Raw genomic sequence first — 21,522 nt, forward strand, 5'->3', positions numbered from 1 at the left:
TCTGCTACATATGCAGCTAGAGACTCGAGCTCAGGGGGTACTGGTTAGTTCATATTGTTGTTGCACCTACAGGGTTGCAGCCCCCTACAGCTCCTTGGATACTTTCTCTAGCTCCTCCATTGGGGGCCCTGTGTTCCATCCAATAGCTGACTGTGAGCATCCACTTCTGCATTTGCCAGGCACTGGCATAGCCTCACAAGAGGCAGCTATATCAGGGTTCCTTCAGCATAATCTTGCTAGCATGTGCATTAGTATCTGGGTTTGGTGGCTGATGATGGGATGGATTCCTGGATGGGGTAGTCTCTGGATAGTTCATCCTTTCATCTTAGCTCTAAATTTTGTCTCTGTACCTATATCCTTTCATGGGTATTTTGTTCCTTATTCTAAGGAGGAATGAAGTATCCACACAATGGATGGTCATCCTTCTTGGTTTTCTTGTGTTTTGCATAATGTATCTTGGGTATTCTAAGTTTCTGGGCTAATATCTGCTTATCAGTGAGTGCATATCTAGTGACTTCTTTTGTGATTGGATTACCTCACTAAGGATGATATCCTCCAGATACATCCATTTGCCCAAGAATTTCATAAATTCATTGTTTTTAATAGCTGAGTAGTACTCCATTGTGTAAATGTACCACAGTTTCTGTATCCATTCCTCTATTGAGGGACATCTGGGTTCTTTCCAGCTTCTGGCTATTATAAATAAGGCTGCTATGAACATAGTAGAGCATGTGTCCTTGTTACTGGTTGGAAGATCTTCTGAGTGTATGCCCAGAAGGGGTATTGCTGGATCCTCTGATAGTACTATGTCCAATTTTCTGAGGAACCGCAGACTGATTTCCAGAGTGGTTGTACAAGCTTGCAATCCCACCAGCAATGGAGGAGTGGTCCTCTTTCAACTGAGAAATTTTTGTTGTCGTTATTTTAAATAAGAAATGTTATGAACAATTATTTGGTGGGGAAATTTTCATGTTCCTCTTTCTTAACTTGAGAGTCTGAAAATATTTAACAGACCTACCGATCGCTTCGTATGAAATAATAAAAGACTTATCCAAAGGATAGACCTGGAAGCTTTAATAGTGACCCTCACCAAGTGGCCTGAAGGAACACTTTCTTCCCTCTCCATCCTTCATTGTTATAGCAGCCATTCATGCTTTAACCCTCAACTTTGATCCTTTTCTTTCTTCTTAGCTACTTTGCTCCGTCGGTCCTCATCTTCTGAAAGAGACTGACATTATTGAAACAAGCACCCTTTCTCTCTTCTCAGAAGTGAGAAAGTGAGTCGACCTGGTATATTGTGGGGCCCATTAATGAAAATATATAGAATCACCACTTAGCTTATGTGCCACATTGGAATAGGGTCATAGGTCCTTGATGTTGTCCTGGAACTTCCACAAGAAAGGAATACCTTTTCAAGACAAGCTCCAGTTCAATATTGACAGTAGCATTAGAAGATATTTTAAACTACCTATTTCTGCTGTCTAGCAAGTCCCATAACTGTGGCGGGCAGGGGACTGGAAACCTTTGGTAGCTAATAGTGAAAATACTTGATCTGAGCTCCTAAAGCCTTTGTAGATATTTCTATCTGGAGAAGATAATCAAGGCTGCATTAGCTGAGTCCTTGAGATGCAATGGAGTAGGTGATGCTATTTCTTCTAAGAGAAATGGCAGAGCCTCTTTGCAACAAATGATCATAAATTGCCTGAGTGTCTGCGAGGCAATGAGAGGACCTGCATCCTCCTGCTAATGCAAGCTGCTCTCCAAATTTTGAGTGATATGCACGATCCTGGGAAGAAAAGGACCTGAGCATAAAGCTACCAAGAAATATCTGTATCTCCCAAGTAAATGTGATCAAAGGGGAAAGCCTTTCAGCCCTTAAGCTACTTTAATGCAGATTTCAAAGCCAAATAATCAAATCCAGAGGGGCACAAAGTCAGAAATCAGAAGGAAGTAAACTTTGGACATCGGAGAGTGAGAAAACAAATGAGCTTCTCAGTAGAGTTAAGTGGACTGTCAACATTTTCTACATCAGTTTATTATTGTTGTTGTTGTCATTGTTGTTTATTAAATTTTGTATAGAGCTCTGTGGTTCTTGCTACTGAAGGGTGTCATACAAAAGACTGCACATATTCCAAATTTAAAGCTAGAGTACTGTTTCAGTCCATTATGTCCCGTTTTAAAATGTTTTATTTATTTATTTATTTATTTATTTATTTATTTATTTATTTATTTATTTATTTTGGCTGTATAATCTAGGTCATCCTTTCGCTTTCTACTGCAACAGTCTCTGGTTCTTTGCATATAATGTTATGCATATGCATATATTTATAGTGGCTAACTTTTGAGTGGTAACTCATACCTGTCCCTAAAGTGATTTCTTAGATGGCAGGGAATATCGTGTTTTTCTATATTTCCAGTTATAAGAGTTGGTTCTGTGTAACGTAAACATGATAATTTTGCTACATCATAACCTATTTTTGTTTTTAATGGATATTCCAGTGACAATGGGGTTGACACTGATGGCAGTATGTATCATTTGGGAACTATTTCCTAGGTGAAAGATATTTTCCTAGTAATCTTTTTTTTAATGAAAGGTCTTGAGAAAATTATGTACCTAAGTATGATTGACAGACTAGAATTCAACCACATAGGAGATTGGAATGTTGCCAGTTGAGAGACAAATTATCTTGTGTCTTGATTTATGACCTATGTGAACATGGGTGTGGTGGTCCAAAATTGATGTCAGATATCATCTTTGATTGCTCTTCTACTCTACTCCTTAAGGAAGGTCTCTCAATCAGACCCAGAGCTAGCTGATGGCACTAGTCTTACTTGGCAGATTGTTCTGAGTAGCTCCAATCTCTACCTTCCCTGACTAGACTGTATTGTATTTCATACAATAGAGTCATCACTTTCATCTGGCACATACATGAATTTCTGGTACTTTGAATTCTGATTCTCACACATATGTAGCAAGTGGCTTAACTACTGAGCAATCTCCCTGGACCCAGATTTTGTTGTAGTAATTTAAATTCTTGCTGGAGGTTAGGTCTGAAATGACTTATGACCACAGATGGACGAGATATTTGACAGAGCAACTGGAAAAGAAATATCTTTCTTCATTTTTGTTCAGGAAACTACCGGAGAATAGATATACATTGTCATTTTCTTTTACATCGTATGGAGTTATGTGAAAATGTAAAATTTCAATTGAAATATTGGACATTGTGCAAATATAAAAGCAAATGAAATTCCTTGACCGTGTACCTCATGGTTTCATCAAGCTATGGGTGCTCTTTCACATAGCTTGCTCTAAAACTCTTTTGCTGTTGTTGCTGTTTTTGTTTTCCTTCTTTTTTTGTGTCTTTGTTTTTGTATGTGTGGTTTTAGCTACTGAAAATGTAAGAAATGACACTGTACATCACTGGGGGGGGGGTGAATATTTGCAGCTTCTCTTCTCAGGCTCTTGGGAATTCTGCCTTAAGAACATGATGGGAAAGTTTTTCTGGACAGCTGGAGGATGATACATAATAAGAAAGGAATTGGTGATGCTTAAGACAACAGTAGCATCAAATATCAGATGGAGGACTCAGGCTACCTTGCCTTTTCCAGCTGTGGTGGCTCTACACTTCATCATGCTACACAGTAAATGAGAATAGGAGAGAAATCTTAGCCAGCATACATTATTCTGAGAAATAACTAATCACTGCCTTTAAAGCCACTTAGTTTTGTGGTGGTTTATTAAAGGGTTGTGATTAATTGATATAGTCATCACAGCTAGGGGTTTAGTAAGACAGGAGACGTGCTTCACAGAGAGATGAAGGAAGAAAAGTGGATTTTTGGCATCATCATGTGAGTTGTTAAATCATGCTTTACATAAAGTTGGCTTCGCTCCTAGACTTGGCTTTTCCAGGAGTAGATCCTCTCTCCTGTCAATATCTTTGCTCTAGTTGCTTTTGTTTATTTTGTTTAGAATATATATTTTTGGGCAAATGAGAGAGAATGGCCTAATTATATTTCTTTAAGGTTTAATAAATAAGTTATCCTATTCACAACATTGTGAGGAGTTAATTGCTGATGCAGAAGTGATATTATCCGGTCTGGGTCTATTCATCAATTAAAACATAGAAACCAAAATCATTATGCTAAACATCACCCAAAATCTGAAAAGGGAGAAACACTAATAGCTTAAGTAATATTTTTCCTTAATTCACTTATAAAATAAATTAGACATTATATGACTTCTAAGTTCTCTTATAGTCATAAGGACTTGATTCATCTAAATAAAATAAGAGCATTTCCTAGATGCAAACAGGTTTTTTTCCTTTCCTGAGCAATTGAAGTCCTGTTCAGTAAATCTGTGCCTCTATCTATGTTTTGAAGTGCTTCTTCTATTTTCTTCCACACACAATTTCAGGGTTTCAGGCATCTGATCCATTGGAATTGGATCCATTTGAATTCTTTGTTCACAATGAGAGATAGAGATCTATTTCCCTTTTGGTAGATGTGAACATCTTGTTTTGCCAGCACCATTTGTATGGCTTTGGCATGTTTGTGAAAACTCAGATGATTGTGGCAATATGTGTTTGTTTGGGGGTCCTAAATTTGGTTCCATGGATCCATGTCTGTTTTATTCCATGACTGATGCTGTTTTGCCTCTTTTTTTTATTATTTGAAATAAAGCATGGACAAACCTATGTCATTGTGTGTGTGTGTGTGTGTGTGTGTGTGTGTGTCTATGTGTGTCTCTCTGTGTGTAATTGTTCTCCCTTGATTTCTTTACCAAATCCCATTCAAGAGTGTATTTCTCACTCTCTATAATTTTGTTTATATTATGTCATTTTCTTTATGATTCTTAGTTTCATTTGATCACAATCAAGGGAAATGCAAGATATTATTTCAATTTTCCTGTATTTGTTGAGACTTAGTTTGTATGAAGTGCCTCATTATATGACATATTTTTAGAGGATTACATGAGCTACAGAGTAGAATATTTGTTATTTAGATGGAATGTTCTGTAACATTGGGTTCATTTGACCTACAATATTATTTAACTCTAACATTCTCCTCTTTTATCAGGATATGTATTTTGGTGAGTGTGGAGGGTAGAAATCAAATACCACCATTGTGTTGATGTTAATCTGTGACTTTTCATACAGTATTGCTTATTTTATAAAATGGAATGTGCTGATATGAGAGGCATGTGTGATTTACACTGTTATATCCTCTTGCTGGACTGTTTGCTATTCTCTCCTATTCTGACTAAATTTATTTTGAAATTTTTTTTCTTTTTTTTCAGATCAGCATCTGCTTGCTTTGAAATCTGTTTCCCATGCTTCCATCCTGCGGCTGCTTTTGTCTTTGTACCTTCTTTCTTTCTTTACATTTTATTTTCATTGAAATATAGCATAATTTCTTCCCTGCTTTTTCTTCCAATCCTGTGCATACATATTCTGCTTCCTACCATATTCATGACCTCTTTCTATTTAATTTTCATTGTTATATACATGTAACTATATGTGAACATATATAAATTCATATTAATAGATAAGAATAAATATATGAATATAAATTTTGAAGCCATTTATTGTTGCTTGTAGATGTGTTTTTAGGGCTGATTATTTGATATTAGATAAAGGACTCATTTCTTGGGTGACATAGGTCTCTCAACAATTGTTGATTCCTTATTTTTTTTTTTTTTTATCTAGGCATGATACTCATCTGAACACTTTCATTGGAATTTTATCTAATTCACTCTCAGTGCAGACCATTACTGGAAAATTCATATTGTTAAGGTGATCATAATGCCTTGATTCATTATGTTGCTTGGGTTTCTGATTTGGACTTGTGTTTCTGTGTATATTTCACTGATTAGGTATTTTTAACAGCTATTTTCTGCCAATTGGAATATACATAATGTTCAAATAAGAGTAGATTGTAGTAATTGTCATCATGAATGTTGTCATTCAGCTGCAATGAATGGCAGTGGAGTTCATTTGCTAAATACTAAGGCCACATGCTCAGTTCATCAAATAGTCACCATTACCTCTCTTTGAGTTAAAGAATATGCCCACTAGGTAAATATCATAATATTTAAAACAGTCATCCTTTTAAATTGAGTAACTCTTGTATCATAAAAGGATTGTGTGGTCTGTGCTGAGAGAATGCTTACTAAAGATAAGAATGGGAGGCAGTAGCATAAGCATTGATAAGGAGGAACATTAAACAACTAAGAAAAAAAAATGCAAAGAGGGCCGTGCCCCAGGAAGAGTTGTAGGTGTGGCTGCTGTGTCACATGAATGCCAGGAAGCGGCAGAAATCAGAGAGGCTATGTCTATTCTCAGTATTCTTACCTATGAACATCTGATTGACGAGGAGACTAACATTCTCTGAGAAAAGCAAGACCAAGATTACCATCGGTCCTGTGTGGTGCAAGCCCCAACAGCTCCCCAGGACCAGGAGCAAGCCGGAGACCAGAACTCCACCTGAGACTGAGGGTCCTGGGCAGTTGTGGGAGTAAACCTGAGACAGAAGATCTTTCTTGCTCAGGTGAGGAGCCCAAGATGAGCACCAGATTGGCACTGTAAGCTCTCTGCACAGAGGGATAGCCTGGGATGACAACCAGTCAGCACACTGAGCATGTCTAGGGTGAAGACCACTGCCAGAGACGCCTGCCTGATGCTAAAGTGCACAAGAGTAGCATAACACTCCTGAAACCACTGCTAATACAACCTGAGACTATCAGAGGTGCTTCATTAAGTGGAGCAAGTAAGTAGTGGAGAAATGAAAGAGAAATAGAAACAGAAGGATGTGGGCAGAATGAAGAGAGGCAAAATTTGAGACCTTAGGATAGTGAGGAACAGCCTGATGTGAGTATCCAGTGATGTCACATGGCATCATAGCCTGTGGTGCCATCAGGGGCTATGTCTTGGTCCATGGCTCTGTAGTCACAGGGGTTGATTACCACCAAAGGCCAGGTGGAAATCTGTGGTTTGGGATGGTGGCCGAGGATATTTTGACATCTGAGGACTATTCAGAACTGGCCTCACCCCTCATCTGGGCATTATGGGAGAGCTAGTCCTCGGGGCTTAGAGAGGAGAGCTGACCTACCCCTTAAATAGCTACAGTACTTGGGAGATCAACCAACATATTGCAGGAATTGTGGGTAAGCTAGCCACAAGATAGGAACATGGGAGAGCTGGCCCTACCTCTGGATGAGGGAGAGATATTCTCCTCCCTCCTCATCTTCACCACCAGAGGCTGGCAAGAGATCAGACATGGAATAATGAGAATAGGAGAGCTGCTCATCAGCTGCAGCACCCAGGAGAACAGGCCTTGCATCTTGCCTGGGCAGAGTAGAGCTGACCCTGGATGTGAAGGTGATGGATAAACCATCCCTGACAGTATGTGTGTAAGAGACCTGGAAGTGCTTCTTATGTGGTGGGTTGTGGCATGAACAAGGGAGAGATACCCTCCTACCCTCCCTCATCCCTCACCATCTATGACAGGCAGAAGAGTGGACCCTGAGGTCATAAGAGTGGGAGAACTTGCTATGTCCCTCATCAAGCACAACAATCAGGAGAGCAGGCCCTGTACATTGTTTAGCCGGCAGGGTAGAGCTGGCTCTGATGGCAGGGGTTGCTGGGGAGCCAGCCTCGAGGGTACAAGAGTGGGAAAACTGGAGGACTGACCAGGTTAGCTAACTCTTGGGTCCAGATCCAAAAATTTGAATTGGCCCACCCCAACATCTGCCCTATGATCAACTCCTGGAGTGCATGAAAGGGGCAGTCCTATAGATTCCCAACTACAGAATTCCTCATGATGTAAGACAAGACAGGATATTCAAGAGAAGTCCCAGAGAGGGTCCAGTATTGACAGAGGAACAAAAGCCAGAGGCCTTGAACCAGACCAAGGAGTCACTGGAGTGAAGATTTGCAAGCAATGAAATGTATTCAGCCATCATTGGGAAGAGAGGCCCCTTGGTCTTGCAAACTTTATATGCCCCATAGAGGGGAACGCCAGGGCCAAGAAGTGGGAGTGAGTGGGCAGGGGAGCAGGGCAGGGGGAGAGCATAGGGGACATTCGGGATACCATTTGAAATGTAAATGAAGAAAATATCTAATAAAATAATTTAAAAAAAAAAGAAATGTAGACACAAGGGTGTACCCTGGGACACATTGTGACACAATACAGCTTCCACAATGAGATTTCTTTCACTGTTAGGGGAGAGGTTGCAAGTGCAGGATGTGTATGAGGGGAGTTGAGATGAGTGGGAATGGGGTCATGATGGGCTCTTCACAAAGAGCCAATAAAAAGTTTTAATAAATGTAAGGAGGAAAGTAGGTGGAAGAGGAAATTGGAACCTTACTACAATCAAAAGAATTTAAAGATTGTTGAAGGTGTAGAAAAGTTCAGTTAAGGAGTCAGGAGGAGGTAATGCAGAAGCGAGAGAAGCAGCACATAGGTTTTGCATAGGATGAATATTAGAGAGTCACAGAATGAGTGCAGAACACAAAATAATGACCAAGCCCAATAAAGAAACACAAAACCTCAAGCATGACTATTAAAAAAAGATCATGTAACCGTGAACATTTAAAAGTTAAAATAAGAGATAAAGGAAGTAAAAAGTAGAAAACAAAAAACAAAAACAGCCATACATATTTTTTGATGGGGTTTGAGGTCTTGTCTTTCCTGGTGTGCAGCATGTAGAAGACTGAGCATCTCCAGTTCAAAAGTCTAAAACCACATCTGTAGCTATGCAATGCCTCAGTGACTTTCAAACAGATTTTCCTTTGGGTTGAATCTTGATCAGTCACCTTTGTCAGCTTTGTCTTGGTTTCTTCCAGCCCTCATTATGGAATGCTTGTTTTTCACTGAAAAATGTTCAACTTACCTGGGCTCTGGCTGCCTCTATCAGTACCAGATTTTGTGTTCTGCATGCCATTTCAAATCAAGCCAGTTCCTCTGTGGTGATTAAGGGTTCTGGAGCTACTGAGATGTGTCTAGCAAAGTATGGTCCACGCATATCTCTCTTCAGTTGGTTGTTTACCACACTGTAAGCATATTTAGCTTTTTATTTCATTAATGGAAATCATCATCTTGTATCTGAAATCAGGGACAAATATTTCATCAACATAATGAATCAGTTCAACAGTTATCACAAGTAAAAGGAGTGGGCAGAAAAAAAGAGAACAGAATTCTTAACTATATTAGAATATTGATTTATATATTTCAGAGGGAAAATTATAATGGTGTTTGGAAATGTCTCAGTCTCTTGCTTTCATTATTTAAATTAAATCTTGAAAATGAATTTTGGCTTTAAATTAGTTCCTGTTTCTAAATATTGGCTTCTAACAAATTTCATATCTAAAAGTATCTCTTACTATGACAAAAAACAAGAAGAAAACAGTACCAAGGTATTTAAAAATAATGTTCTAACCATCTATGGGAACAACTAATGTAAAGTGAATAAATTAACACTACAAAGACTTAAAGTTTAGTTGGCCTGTAAGAAATAATCAGAATAGAGTATGGTATAAATCTCCTGTAGGCTTTTGATTAAAAGTTTCCAGGCATCTCCAGAGCCATTCATTTACTTATTAAATTTATCAAGTACCTAAAATATGTCAGGGCCTTTGCTAAAAGGAAAGAAAAATGGTAAATTTTCTTAGAGAGCTCATAATATCAGAGAAGAGCCAGGTAATTTTTCAGAACACACAATAAAGTGACTTAGACTAATGAGACATGGTCACCAGCACTGGACAAAATCATGGAAACCATTGCCCATTCTCTTCAAAAGAAAGTGCCTGCCATACTGCATGGAATCGCTACTTTGGCTAATGGGGAATGCCACTCATGAAGACCTAATTTTTTCACCGCTCGGGAAAATCTGTTTAGGTATTTGAAATCCACTTGAGAGGGAGACATCAGGGCTAAACCCACATTCCCAAAGCCTTTCTAACCTTCTAGCTACTTATCAGGTTTATACTTGCGGCCTCTTTTTAGTAGTTGAGACAAACTGTATAGTCTCAGTCTATGAACTATGAATAGACCTATATTATGTTGTACAATGTGGTAGCTTTAGCTGATGGAAAAAATCTCTACAAAGCATATTTTTTTTCCTGGCATTACAACCATCAGAATTGAACATGGTTCTGGTCAGTAAGAAGTGAAGACCTTCCCCTTGTGAACTTCATAGTAACTGGAAAGTTAGTGTTATTTATTTCTAAAATAAAATGAATCAATTATGAGTGAAATGAAGTGCTTTTGTGCACTCTTGTACTTGTTTATGGATGTGATTTGAATGCGCATAAGCAGAGGAGTTAGAAAGTGCTTGGTGCTTGTCTGTTTCTATATTTTTTCACCTAATTACCATTGCTAGCCATGTGTAGTCTTTCTCAGTAGATCTTCTAAACACACGTTTCCATGCATGCATACTTTCAAGAACATGAAACAGTTTGCTTTATTTTTTGTTTGTGTATTATAAAATTGTTTACATGCTAAATTTGGAAGTTACCTGTAGTAGTTGGGGAGCAGGATGTCCTAAATATCTTAAAATCGGACATTTTTAAGTCTTGGGGACTAGGTATTATCACATTTCAAGGGCTACACAGTAATAGAATTATACAATTATATCCTACAAAAACGATAAAAGGAAGAATATGAAAATAGAAGACAGAAAAGATCGAAAACAATTGAGTACAAGTGCTCCAGCTTTCTCCAGACATTTGGAGTTTGTAGAAAATGATTGCTTTTGTATTCTCAAATAAAATGTCCCGAGGGACCTACTCTGTGGAGGGTGCTTTTATTTCTAATGTGACTTTTCATGGAAGAGATTCTCCTTTTTTTTTTTTTCCTGAAAGTTCTTGACACTGTTTATGTAAAAGAATTCAGTGGTGTTATGAAATGCTATAGTTTTACATTATGTTATCAATGATTAACCCTTCCTGAGCTGCAGATAGGATGAGTTGTCTCTGAAGCCCTAAGGGTGCGGCTGTAAGTTTCTGTAGTATTCATGTAAAATAGAACTTGACAACAATATGTAGCTTAGGGAATAGCAACGATGACTATTCCAAAGTTCTCTTTAGATAGAGAGATTAAAATAGGTATTTCATGTCTCATCAACATAGCTGTCATGTATAGCAAATTAAGTTTTAGAGAACTAGACTATAACCTTGCTACTTCTTGGAAATATATCTGTCATGTTAGGAAACAGATTCACTCATTCAAGATAAATGATGAGCTCTTAATATTAATGAACTTCTTATGAGATCACATTTATATATTTATTTATTTTTACTTCAAATCAGTTTAACTTGGTTGAAATAGTTAAGGCAGCAGATACAAACATAATCTAGAATAATTTTTTCCATTGCTTTTCTCTTCTGAGTGTAGGCACTGACAAATCTGTATTTAAAGTTTTAGTATTATCTTCATTATTCACTTACAGTGCATTTTTGTTTTAATGATATGCAATTGTTACAAAATTATTCCACTTTCCATTTCAGTTCTATTTTTCTTTAGTTATTAAGTGCTGTGAAGCTCCAACCTAGAAAATTGAGATCATAAAAAGCTGGGAAATACAATCTGGCCATTCCTTTGAGGAATACAGGCTGGTGGGAGGAATTATGGTAGAGGCAGGGGATTCTATGCTGCAGAAAGATAATGGGTCTGATACATATGTACTCCCCCATCCTCATTTTCTTTCTTTCTTTCTATCTTTTTTTCTTTTTTGAGGAGAAATTGATTCTTTTTATTTTCTTTCCTATTTTTTTTTTTTTTTTGATGAAGTGTGTGCTTAGTTTTCTATGCTTTTGGAGTTTCATTTAATTACAACCACCAAAGCCCCAAAGAAAGCACAGAAAATTCAGCTCGGTTCTGTAGTGATTATGCTCAAATTCATACCTAAGGCAGTCTGTTTTTGTATACGTATTCAAGCTGATTGACACCAGCCTTTTATGGAATGTTAACAGCCAAGAAAGTCTATGATAAAATGATAACATAGTCACTCTTATTTACAAAGTATTAACCATAATGGTTGTCATGGCATAAATACTATTAGATAAATGTCCTGAAAAGATGGACTATGAAGTTCTTCAGCTTAGTTTCTATGCTGATCTATCTATCTATCTATCTATCTATCTATCTATCTATCTATCTATCTATCTATCTATCTTAAAAAATTCTGGTATAAAAAAATTATCATTTTTTCCAAGGAATATATTACCTGTTCTTGTGAAAACCTAGATGATATGCACTGTCAGGTTTTATTATTATTGTGACAGATACTTCAGTGTATAAATCTTAAGGTAATGAAAAAATGTCATCTTCCTTTTGGAGCTAAGTATTTAAGGTATATCAACCATTCCTTGTGATAGACATTTCTTCCAAAGGCTTGGGATGAATTACATATTAAAATACTTTGTATATGAAACTCTTATTATTTATATTCACTGCCAGGATGGATAAACTAATTGTCAACCACTTTTGAGAACTAAGTGGTTTTTTAAAATTGCTTGTTGAAATGAAAGTCTAAAAATGCCAAGCAATATTTCTGAGCATTTCTCCCTGTACCAAGGATTTTCTCCTTATTTATTGGTTTATTACAAAAAAAAGAAAAGTAATGTAGGGACTTTGGGAAAAGAAATAACATTTTATACATCTTTGAAATCATCACCAACATAGGAGCTAGTGAATAGTCATCAGTTGTCCTGGACTTTTTAACGAGTGTAGCAATTATACCTTTTCAGGATAAGCAAAAACTGATAGTTTGTTTCTTAAAAAGCCATGTGCACAAGATCACTTGGGTATTTAGTTAATCAGAGATTCTTTTGCCATGCATTCAGAAGTGCTGATTCACAAAGTTTCTAGTGGGACCCCTGGGTAATTTGGATGCAGCTAGTTCCATGTATGCATTTACATAAAGAGTAATGGGAAATGTTTGGATGTATTATTATGAGATTAGGAAAATAGTGTCACCTGAGTGTATAGGAAATTTCATTTTCTGTAGGTTAAGGAAAGTGTGCATTTATGTAATACATGCATATTTTCTATTAAAATAGATGTACAATTAAATAATGTGTAAAACTATATATACGCATCTATTTATTTATAAGATTATAATATAGTTACATAATTTTCCCTTCCCTTTCTTCCTGCAAAACCATACTCCAAACCTTCATTTCTCTCTTTCAAATTTATGGCTCCTTTTACATGTGAGTGCACACACACACACACACACACACACACACACACACACACACACACACACATCATTCCTAAATACAACCTGCTCTGTCTGTGTAATATTATGTATATTAGGGTTGACCGTTTGGTGTTGGAAAACCAATTGGTCGATTCTGCCTAGGGAAGACAGTTTATCTGCGATATCAGCATCACCCAGGTGTCTATAGTTCTCTGTGTGCAAATATCCCAACAGCAGGCATGAAAAACCATCTTTTGAGTTGCTGGTCAGGGCTTCTCGAGATATTTCTAAAACATTGCAGGCTATTTCCATTGGTGGCTCCTCCATCCCCAGAGGTGGAAGGTTAAGTTCCCATTGGTGATCACACCATGCACTTCAAATTTAGGGTCCAGATGCCCTTGATCAGGAACTGATCTAAAAACCTCCTTCCCAGCTACTAATTTTCATGGTCTAAGAAGGCATCATGCAAACACCCAATAGAGAAAAGCCACCAGCAGTTCTCCAGAGCTAGGATGCCAATAAACCACAAGTACCAGTAGAGTACAATAACCATACAGGTGAAATAACATCCTACAACCTTGACAGTAATGAACAGCTCTCTAGCATGACTTGAGACCCTCTCAACTAGACGGAAATCATATCTAGTATTGTAAACCTCGCCAGGCCACCTGTCCAATTGATTAAATAAATAAAATAAAGAAAGAATAAAAAAAATAATCTCCACCCAAATTCATGTTCATCTTTTAGAATGAGTTTTCTAAAACATCTCTAGCATATATGTATTTGGTACCTTTGTGCCAGTCTATCGCAGTAGTTCTTATGTGTGGTATGAGACCTAATTTTTCTTTACTATTTCTACGGACTGAATATCAGGGATGATAGTGAGTTTTCTCTGTTAAAGCACATTCCGAGAACTCTTTCTTGATGCAATAGGTAGTACAGTTTCCTTGGAGGAGAGAAGGTAAATAAATCCTGGACACTTGATAGACAAAGGCAAAGTCCAGCTTATCTTTTTGTTTTACTGGTTAAATTTGTTCTTTGACAATTTCATACATGTATATTATTCATTCTGTTTATTCTCATACCCTGTGCTCTCATCTCCATCTCCCTCCCATCCCTGTCATCTTCCATATCCTACCCACAGGTCCTTTCCCCAAATTCATATATTCCATATATGCGCTCTCTCTCTCTCTCTCTCTCTCTCTCTCTCTCTCTCTCTCTTTTCCTTCCTTTCTCTAAAATTCATCAACTCAGCATTTCAGAAGCTACTTTGCTTCTGTAATGTCCCTTTTCTTATAAGTCTATTGATCGCAATTATCACCCTGTTACGTTGGGTAGCTTTGTAAGAAAAGAACTCACACTAGTTCGTAATTATTTTGGCATGCAAAATTGTAAGCCTATGACTGTGAAGGAACATGATAGTGGCAATTTGTTCCAATCACTCTAAGTCTTTTAATCCAGTTGAAGTATAGTAATGCCAGTCTTGAAAAATTATTGCTTAATATCTCTCATCCATCTCTCTCTTTCTTATGTGGAAAATCAACCTCTAAGACCAGCTGACAGACTTACAATGGCAACTCTGTTTTAATCTCTATGCAAGGGCTCTAGAATGTCATTTCTTATTTGAACATCTTATTCTCTTTTAGTTTATTCCCTGAGTATTTTACACCCATATGAACCTACCTTCAGAAGCTACTGATAGTGCTTATTATATTTAACGTTTCAGTCGTGTATAAAGAACAAAAATTGAATTTCATGGTATTTGTTAAGACGTTTAGGTATAACCCCAAGTAACTCTTTGAGTTGCATTGCCCTTGAATATACCCTGTGCATACTTATTTGTTATGTCTCATATAGGTAAGACAGTCAACATTTAATGCACAAGTATCTACACAGAATGAGGATAGCCGACTTTCTAAAAGAGCCTTGAATCACCTTTCTTCTTCCTGTAACAGAGTACCGCACAGAAGTAACCTTAGTGTGGGTTAGGTTTACTTTGGCTCAGAGCTGGTCGGTACAGTCCATTGTAAGAGCATAGTTGCTGATGACTTGCAGACATCAGCAGAGGCATTTGTGATAGCTTGTTCACCTGAGAAATTGAGAAAGCTGGAAATGGTCAGTTTCCAACTAAATTATAGCTCGAAAGACTTGCTCCTTAATGATCAGTATCCGTTCTGTCAAGCTCCACCTCTTCAAGGCTCATCTGCCTCCTAAAATGATCACCTTGAGGACAAAATAATCAAATCCGTACACTTGTGAGGATGGTTTATGATTCAAATCATAAAATAATTGAAGCCTCCCCTTCTTTTTCTTTTTTTTTTTTTTTTTTAAAGATTTATTTATTTATTATATGTAAGTACACTGTAGCTGTCTTCAGACACTCCAGAAGAGGGAGTCAGATCTTGTTACAGATGGTTGTTAGCCACCATGTAGTTGCTGGGATTTGAACTTGGGACCTTCAGAAGAGCAGTTGGGTGCTCTTACCCACTGACCCATCTCACCAGCCCCCCTTGTTTTTCTTAATCCTCACTGGTGGCCCAAATGACACTGGGGTGAGAATGCTTATTTCTACATATTTCTACTTGTGAACATTTGTTCTATCATTTTAAACTTTCCCCTTGTTTAAAGTTGAGGTCTTAACTGACCATTCACAGAATCTGTGAATTTTATTTAGTTTTGTAGCACAGATCTTTGCAGTATATTTTGCAACCAAGAATATGTCAATGATATCATGACTAATCTAGTGCTGGCATCTAACAGCATGTTTTAAACATGAATGTCATGTAGATTTGGATTGAAGGAGAAATGAGAGGCCATAGGCTTCTTTCTTTTTTACAGACATAAATCCCTTGAATATAAAACAAGCTCAGTGTAGCCATGGATGTTGTTTCGTGGAGGGTACACTTGTTCTCCTCCTGTGATCTCAGTGAATGTGTCAGCTCCAAAAGTGAGGAAACCTGGATTGTCAATTCTTAATGTCCAAGAAATGGGAAAATAACAGTTGTATTATTGCCATGAATATGAGAAATAAATATAAAAGACAGTTTTTTTTCTGGTGAGTATCCTATGTGTTTTGATAGAAGTTGTCTGATGGTTGCACAGATACTCCATGTGTTTTTGAAAGACTCTTCCAACATACAAGGAGTAGTCTCTACTTGCACATAACACCTTTAAAATATATGCTTATTCAGAATGGAAAATCCAGTAGACATTAGCAAGTTGGATGAATGAATAACTGTTAAATGATTTTCTAAAACCTAAATGCTATCTGAAATTTTCAGTCATCTTTAACATCAGAAAAAAAATTTTGGTGACTTAAACAATGAATCATGGTAATATGTTACTCATTTGAATAAATAGAATTATTTATGCAGGGCCTAATTCAGCAACTCCTCTTATACTCTCTGACCCTGGCTTAGGGACCACTGTGGACTCCAAGAAGTTCTATGTCCTCATAAGCAGGAACGATGGGTGAGCTAGAAGGTTAGAAATTTGTTTTTACTGGCAGGGGAGTCTACCAAGGCTCTAGCTAATCTCTGCTTTACAGCAGGCATCATTCTACAGAAGGATGGGCAATTAAAGAAGGGCAAGAAAGGAGAAAGCAAAGTGGTCACTTCAGGCACCCATTAGGTGCCGAATAATGCATCTGCTGCTTTGCTGATGTTTCGTATAGTATTCCAAGAGTGTTGTGGTCCATTTGAAATGGTATTATTAGGGAGTTCTATCATTAGGGAATCTGAGTTTCTTCTGCCCAGTCGTTAGTCATGGCCTACCATTTATGTAGAGAAGTGTGTTCTCTGTAATACATGATACTGTACTTAAATTCTGACTTACTCAGTTCTGGTTCATCAACCAGTATACAAGGCCTTAGGAACTGCTTTTCCAACTAGATTTTTCTGTAAGCACCATTCTCATCTGGGAGTAAAGAGGAATTTTCCTCACCTTTTCGTAAGACAAGAAGCAAATATTAGGGAATCAGTTCTTATTAATTATATAATTCTAATTTGGAATTATTTTGCACAGTGATTATCATGCTATGTTTCTCTATGATATGTGAACTAATGATGTCAAATTTTTCTTATAACTGAAAGAGCCAGAATGCTTCAAGTGATAGAGACCAGGTCACTGTTTGAATTTTTTTTTTATTAAAGTAGAAGACTTAGAGGGATAAAAAGAACAGGAGATGGACCTTTGTAAGAAAAGCCAGCTTAAAATTCCTTAAAGAAATAAGTGAAGGAATAATGAAATGGGTGGTAAACAAACCTTAGGTATACAATCCATAAAGCCATAGAAGGTCACCTAAAAGGTGGTTGTTTGAAGCAGAGCCACACAAAGACCCTAGCTGAAGACTGTGAGACAAGAATTAAGTAATGGGTCTGAAGACGGAGAGTAATAGAAAATTTGGCGGTTTAATACCTTAGCTCACATCTTTTTTTAAAAAAAATATTTTATTAGATACTTTCTTCATTTACATTTTAAATGCTATCCCGAATGTCCCCTATACGCCCCCCCCCACCCTGCTCCCCTGCCCACCCACTCCCACTTCTTGGCCCTGGCATTCCCCTATATGGGGCATATAAAGTCTGCAAGACCAAGGGGACTCTCTTCCCAACGATGGCTGACTAGGCCATCTTCTGCTATATATGCACTTAGCTCACGTCTTAATGACACTCCTCTCACAATACCCATATTCACCACATTTAAACATAACATTATAATGAGGTATAAAAGCTGAAGTCTGCTTTCCTGGAAGCAGTGTGTGTGTGTGTGTGTGTGTGTGTGTGTGTGTGTGTGTGTGTGTATTTATGTGTATGTGTGTGATATGTGATATATATATATATATATATATATATATATATATATATATATATATATGAGACGGAGACAGAGAGACAGAGAGAGACAGAGAGAAATAACTCATCTCAAAATAAACCACATTTAAATCACTTTATGTAAGGAGCTAAGATAGGAAAATGTATATGTTCTGTGTTTTGCAGAGTAGAAAGCAGTTTTTATTCATTTGTTTTAGGGCATTGTCTGATGGGCTTTGCTCCAATAATCTATTCTGTAGTACTCATTATATATGAATCTATGATAAAGATCACACATTCAGCCATGAAATAAAAGACAATATGCCATATGTGCTAGTCAGATTCCAGTCACCATGACGAAAGACTCTAGATGAACAACTTAATAAGAAATATTTATTTCATTTTCTGGATTCAAGGCAGCAATCTAGTTAGTGTGGCATGGCCTTGTCACTTTGAGTCTGCATTGAAGCCAGGATGGTAGTTCGTGTGGTATGGAGGAAAATGTTCTCAGCATGCTAGCTAAGAAATGGGACACAAAAGGAGTAAGGCTCTGGGGTTCTCATACACACTCCAACCATTCCTAAGTTTGTAATAGTCACTACTTCCTGATGATGTAATAGGCTAACCACTGGAGCCACTCTAGACAAAACTATATCATTACCAATGAGTAAATTCAGGGGAAAAGCAAGTTACTTTCTCTGGAAGATAGAAAGAGCTGCCTTCTCAGACTGACTTTGGATAGTGGCATAACAACTCAACATGAAATCACAACCTACCTTTCCCTGGTTTTTCTATTTAGACGGAGATTATTTAAGGAGAAAAGGTAGTGGGCCTTGATTAATGGTTCATATATCCACTGATGCCTGGCAGAAACAAGGAAAATAAACAAACCACTATTACATATATCAATATCAGTAAGTCAAGTAAAAAATTACATTATATGAAAAATAAGTCACACAAGAATACGAAGGCTATGTCTCTAACCACAGCAGGCAAAACCAAGTGATGCATTGCTATTATTGTTTATTATTATTATACTCTCATTGAACTCTAGAGAGCCACAAAGTTTCTGGTGCCATTATCGAAGTTGCTCTGGGAAATTGAAAGATATTTAAAATTCTATTATTAAATCAGGGTAACCCTGGTCTAGGAGCTCTTCCTTTTTATTATATGTCATGTAATGTTTACTATACATAATGCATTGTAAATAAGATCAGCCCAAGTAATTAAAAATGAATTTCCAAGGAATCATAGATATTATCATCTATGAAATTGGGCCTGCCAGTCAGCATATCCCCATATTTGTAGGACTCTACTAGTTTCTTGTTTTATTCCTCATCAGTTTCAAACCACAGAGGTTGTATTAGTCAGGGTTCTCTAGAGTCACAGAACTTACAGATAGTCTCTGTATAGTAAAGGAATTTATTGATGACTTACAGTCTGCAGTCCAAATCCCAACAATGGTTCAGTAGTAGCTGTGGATGGGAGTCCAAGGATCTAGCAGTTGCTGAGTCCCACACAGCAAGAAGGTGAAAGAGCGAGAGCCAGACTCCCTTCTTCCAATGTCCTTATATTGTCCCCAGCAGAAGGTGTAGCCCAGATTAAAGGTGTGTGCCACCACACCTTTAATCCCAGATGACCTTGGACTTGGAGATCTCCCTGTCTTAATCTTCTGGATTCAATCACCACTGTGTCTCAAGATCTCCATACCAAGATCCAGATCAGAAACTTCTATCTCCCAGCCTCCAGATTAGGTTCACTGGTGAGCCTTCTAATTCTGGATTGTAGTTCATTTCAAATATAGTCAAGTTGACAACCAGGAATAGCCACTACAGAGGTTCTCCAGTTATTTGAGGAAAGGCTGCAGCCTGATAGAGAAAACGATGTAAAATAAATAAATAAATAAATAAATAAATAAATAAATAAATAGATAGATAGATAGAAAAATAAAGGCTCCAGAGAGAAGGGCAGGAATTAAATTTAATCCTGATTAAAAATTTCATAATGAGGTCGGGCATGGTGGCATATGCCTGTAATCCCAGCACTCGGGAGGCAGAGGCAGGTGGATTTCTGAGTTCGAGGCCAGCCTGGTCTACAGAGTGATCTCCAGGACAGACAGGACTGCACAGAGAAACCCATCTTGAAAAACCGAAAACAAAAAACAAACAAACAAACGAAAAAAACAATTCATAATGTACTATTAAAATACTTTAAAAGATTAATAGGAAAAGCCATACATAAAATGCAAGTGTAGTATCAAAGTGAAATGTAAGCCAGATTGAAAATTACCAATGTTGGGGTTGAAATGAAATAATCACATCATTTTATAATTTCAGAGTACAATTGTAGGAACTGGTGAAGAAATTAAAAAAAAAAAAGGAAGAAATTCAAGGAGAAAAGGAATAAACCATAAATTACACTTTATAATTAGGAAGATTAAAGAAGAGGAGAGAGGGCATAAGGAATGCACCAGGGATTAAAATAACTGGCCATTCTTTCAGGGGATGGTGGTTCAGTTCCCCACAACAATCAACCTGCTCATAACTGTCTATGACTCCAGTCCCAGGGATCTGACAATATCCTCTGTGTTCTGTGGGCATTGAACACCCATGGGGAACAGGCATACATGCTGTCAAAACACCCACACAAATAAAAACAAACAAATGAATATTTATATTTGAAAAGAGGAAACACAGAAAGGCCAAAGAGATCATCATGATAATAAAAGAGAATTTCTCAGAAATGAACACCTTTAGACTAAGAAGTCCTACCTAGTATTTATATGTGTAGCAGAGGGAATATGTGTGTCAGATTTATTAAAATAAGCTACATTTATGACATTTTGAATTCTCATAAGCAAAGCAAAACACCAGAACACCCATAAACAAGAAAAATAGAAATCTATCAAAATAAAAATGAAATCAGACCGGAACCGTTTTCTTTTTGACTAAATTCAAAGTGCAGAATATATGGAACTAAAAACAAAGAAACAAACAAACAAATATAAATGTTATAATACTCTATGCTTATTGAACTGGGATACAGAGTTAATACACAATTTTACTTTCACTTTTTTTTTTAAATTGTGAGTTCATTAGAGTTTCTCCACTAAATCATGTGGGAAAAATCAAGAAACCAAAGGAGATTTATAAAATTAGCCCTACAAGGAGCTTGGTGATCTAAGAGCTTAAGAAAATGGGTGTGAATCCCACCTACACCCACCCCCACCTAAACAGAGCATCAGTAAGGGAGAGGAGGGAAACAATCCTGAAGGCATGTGAGGAGGAAAGGAAGGAATCTGTAGATTTTATAATATAAATATATAATGACAGTAAATCAACCACCCAGTATTTACATCTCAGAGCAGTTCCAGCGAGTACATGCAAAACACTACAACTGGGTCTGCATTAAATGTCTTAATGGAAGACTGTTGATATAAACATTATTTGCCTGCTTTTCCAATATGAAGCAGAAAATAGAAGGTACACATAGGCAACTCAATGTCTT

At 37.2% G+C, this 21,522-nt stretch overlaps 1 non-coding gene across 1 annotated transcript; it reads left to right on the top strand.

The window, feature by feature from the left end:
• The first annotated feature begins 6,255 nt into the window (after window positions 1-6,255).
• LOC115065280 lies at window positions 6,256-6,387 on the top strand. The gene has a single exon (XR_003845071.1). It is a non-coding gene; the product is annotated as a small nucleolar RNA SNORA17 (small nucleolar RNA).
• Window positions 6,388-21,522: the final 15,135 nt, after the last annotated feature.

This window comes from Mus pahari, chromosome 13 (genome assembly GCF_900095145.1).
Source record: "Mus pahari chromosome 13, PAHARI_EIJ_v1.1, whole genome shotgun sequence".
NCBI lineage: Eukaryota > Metazoa > Chordata > Mammalia > Rodentia > Muridae > Mus > Mus pahari.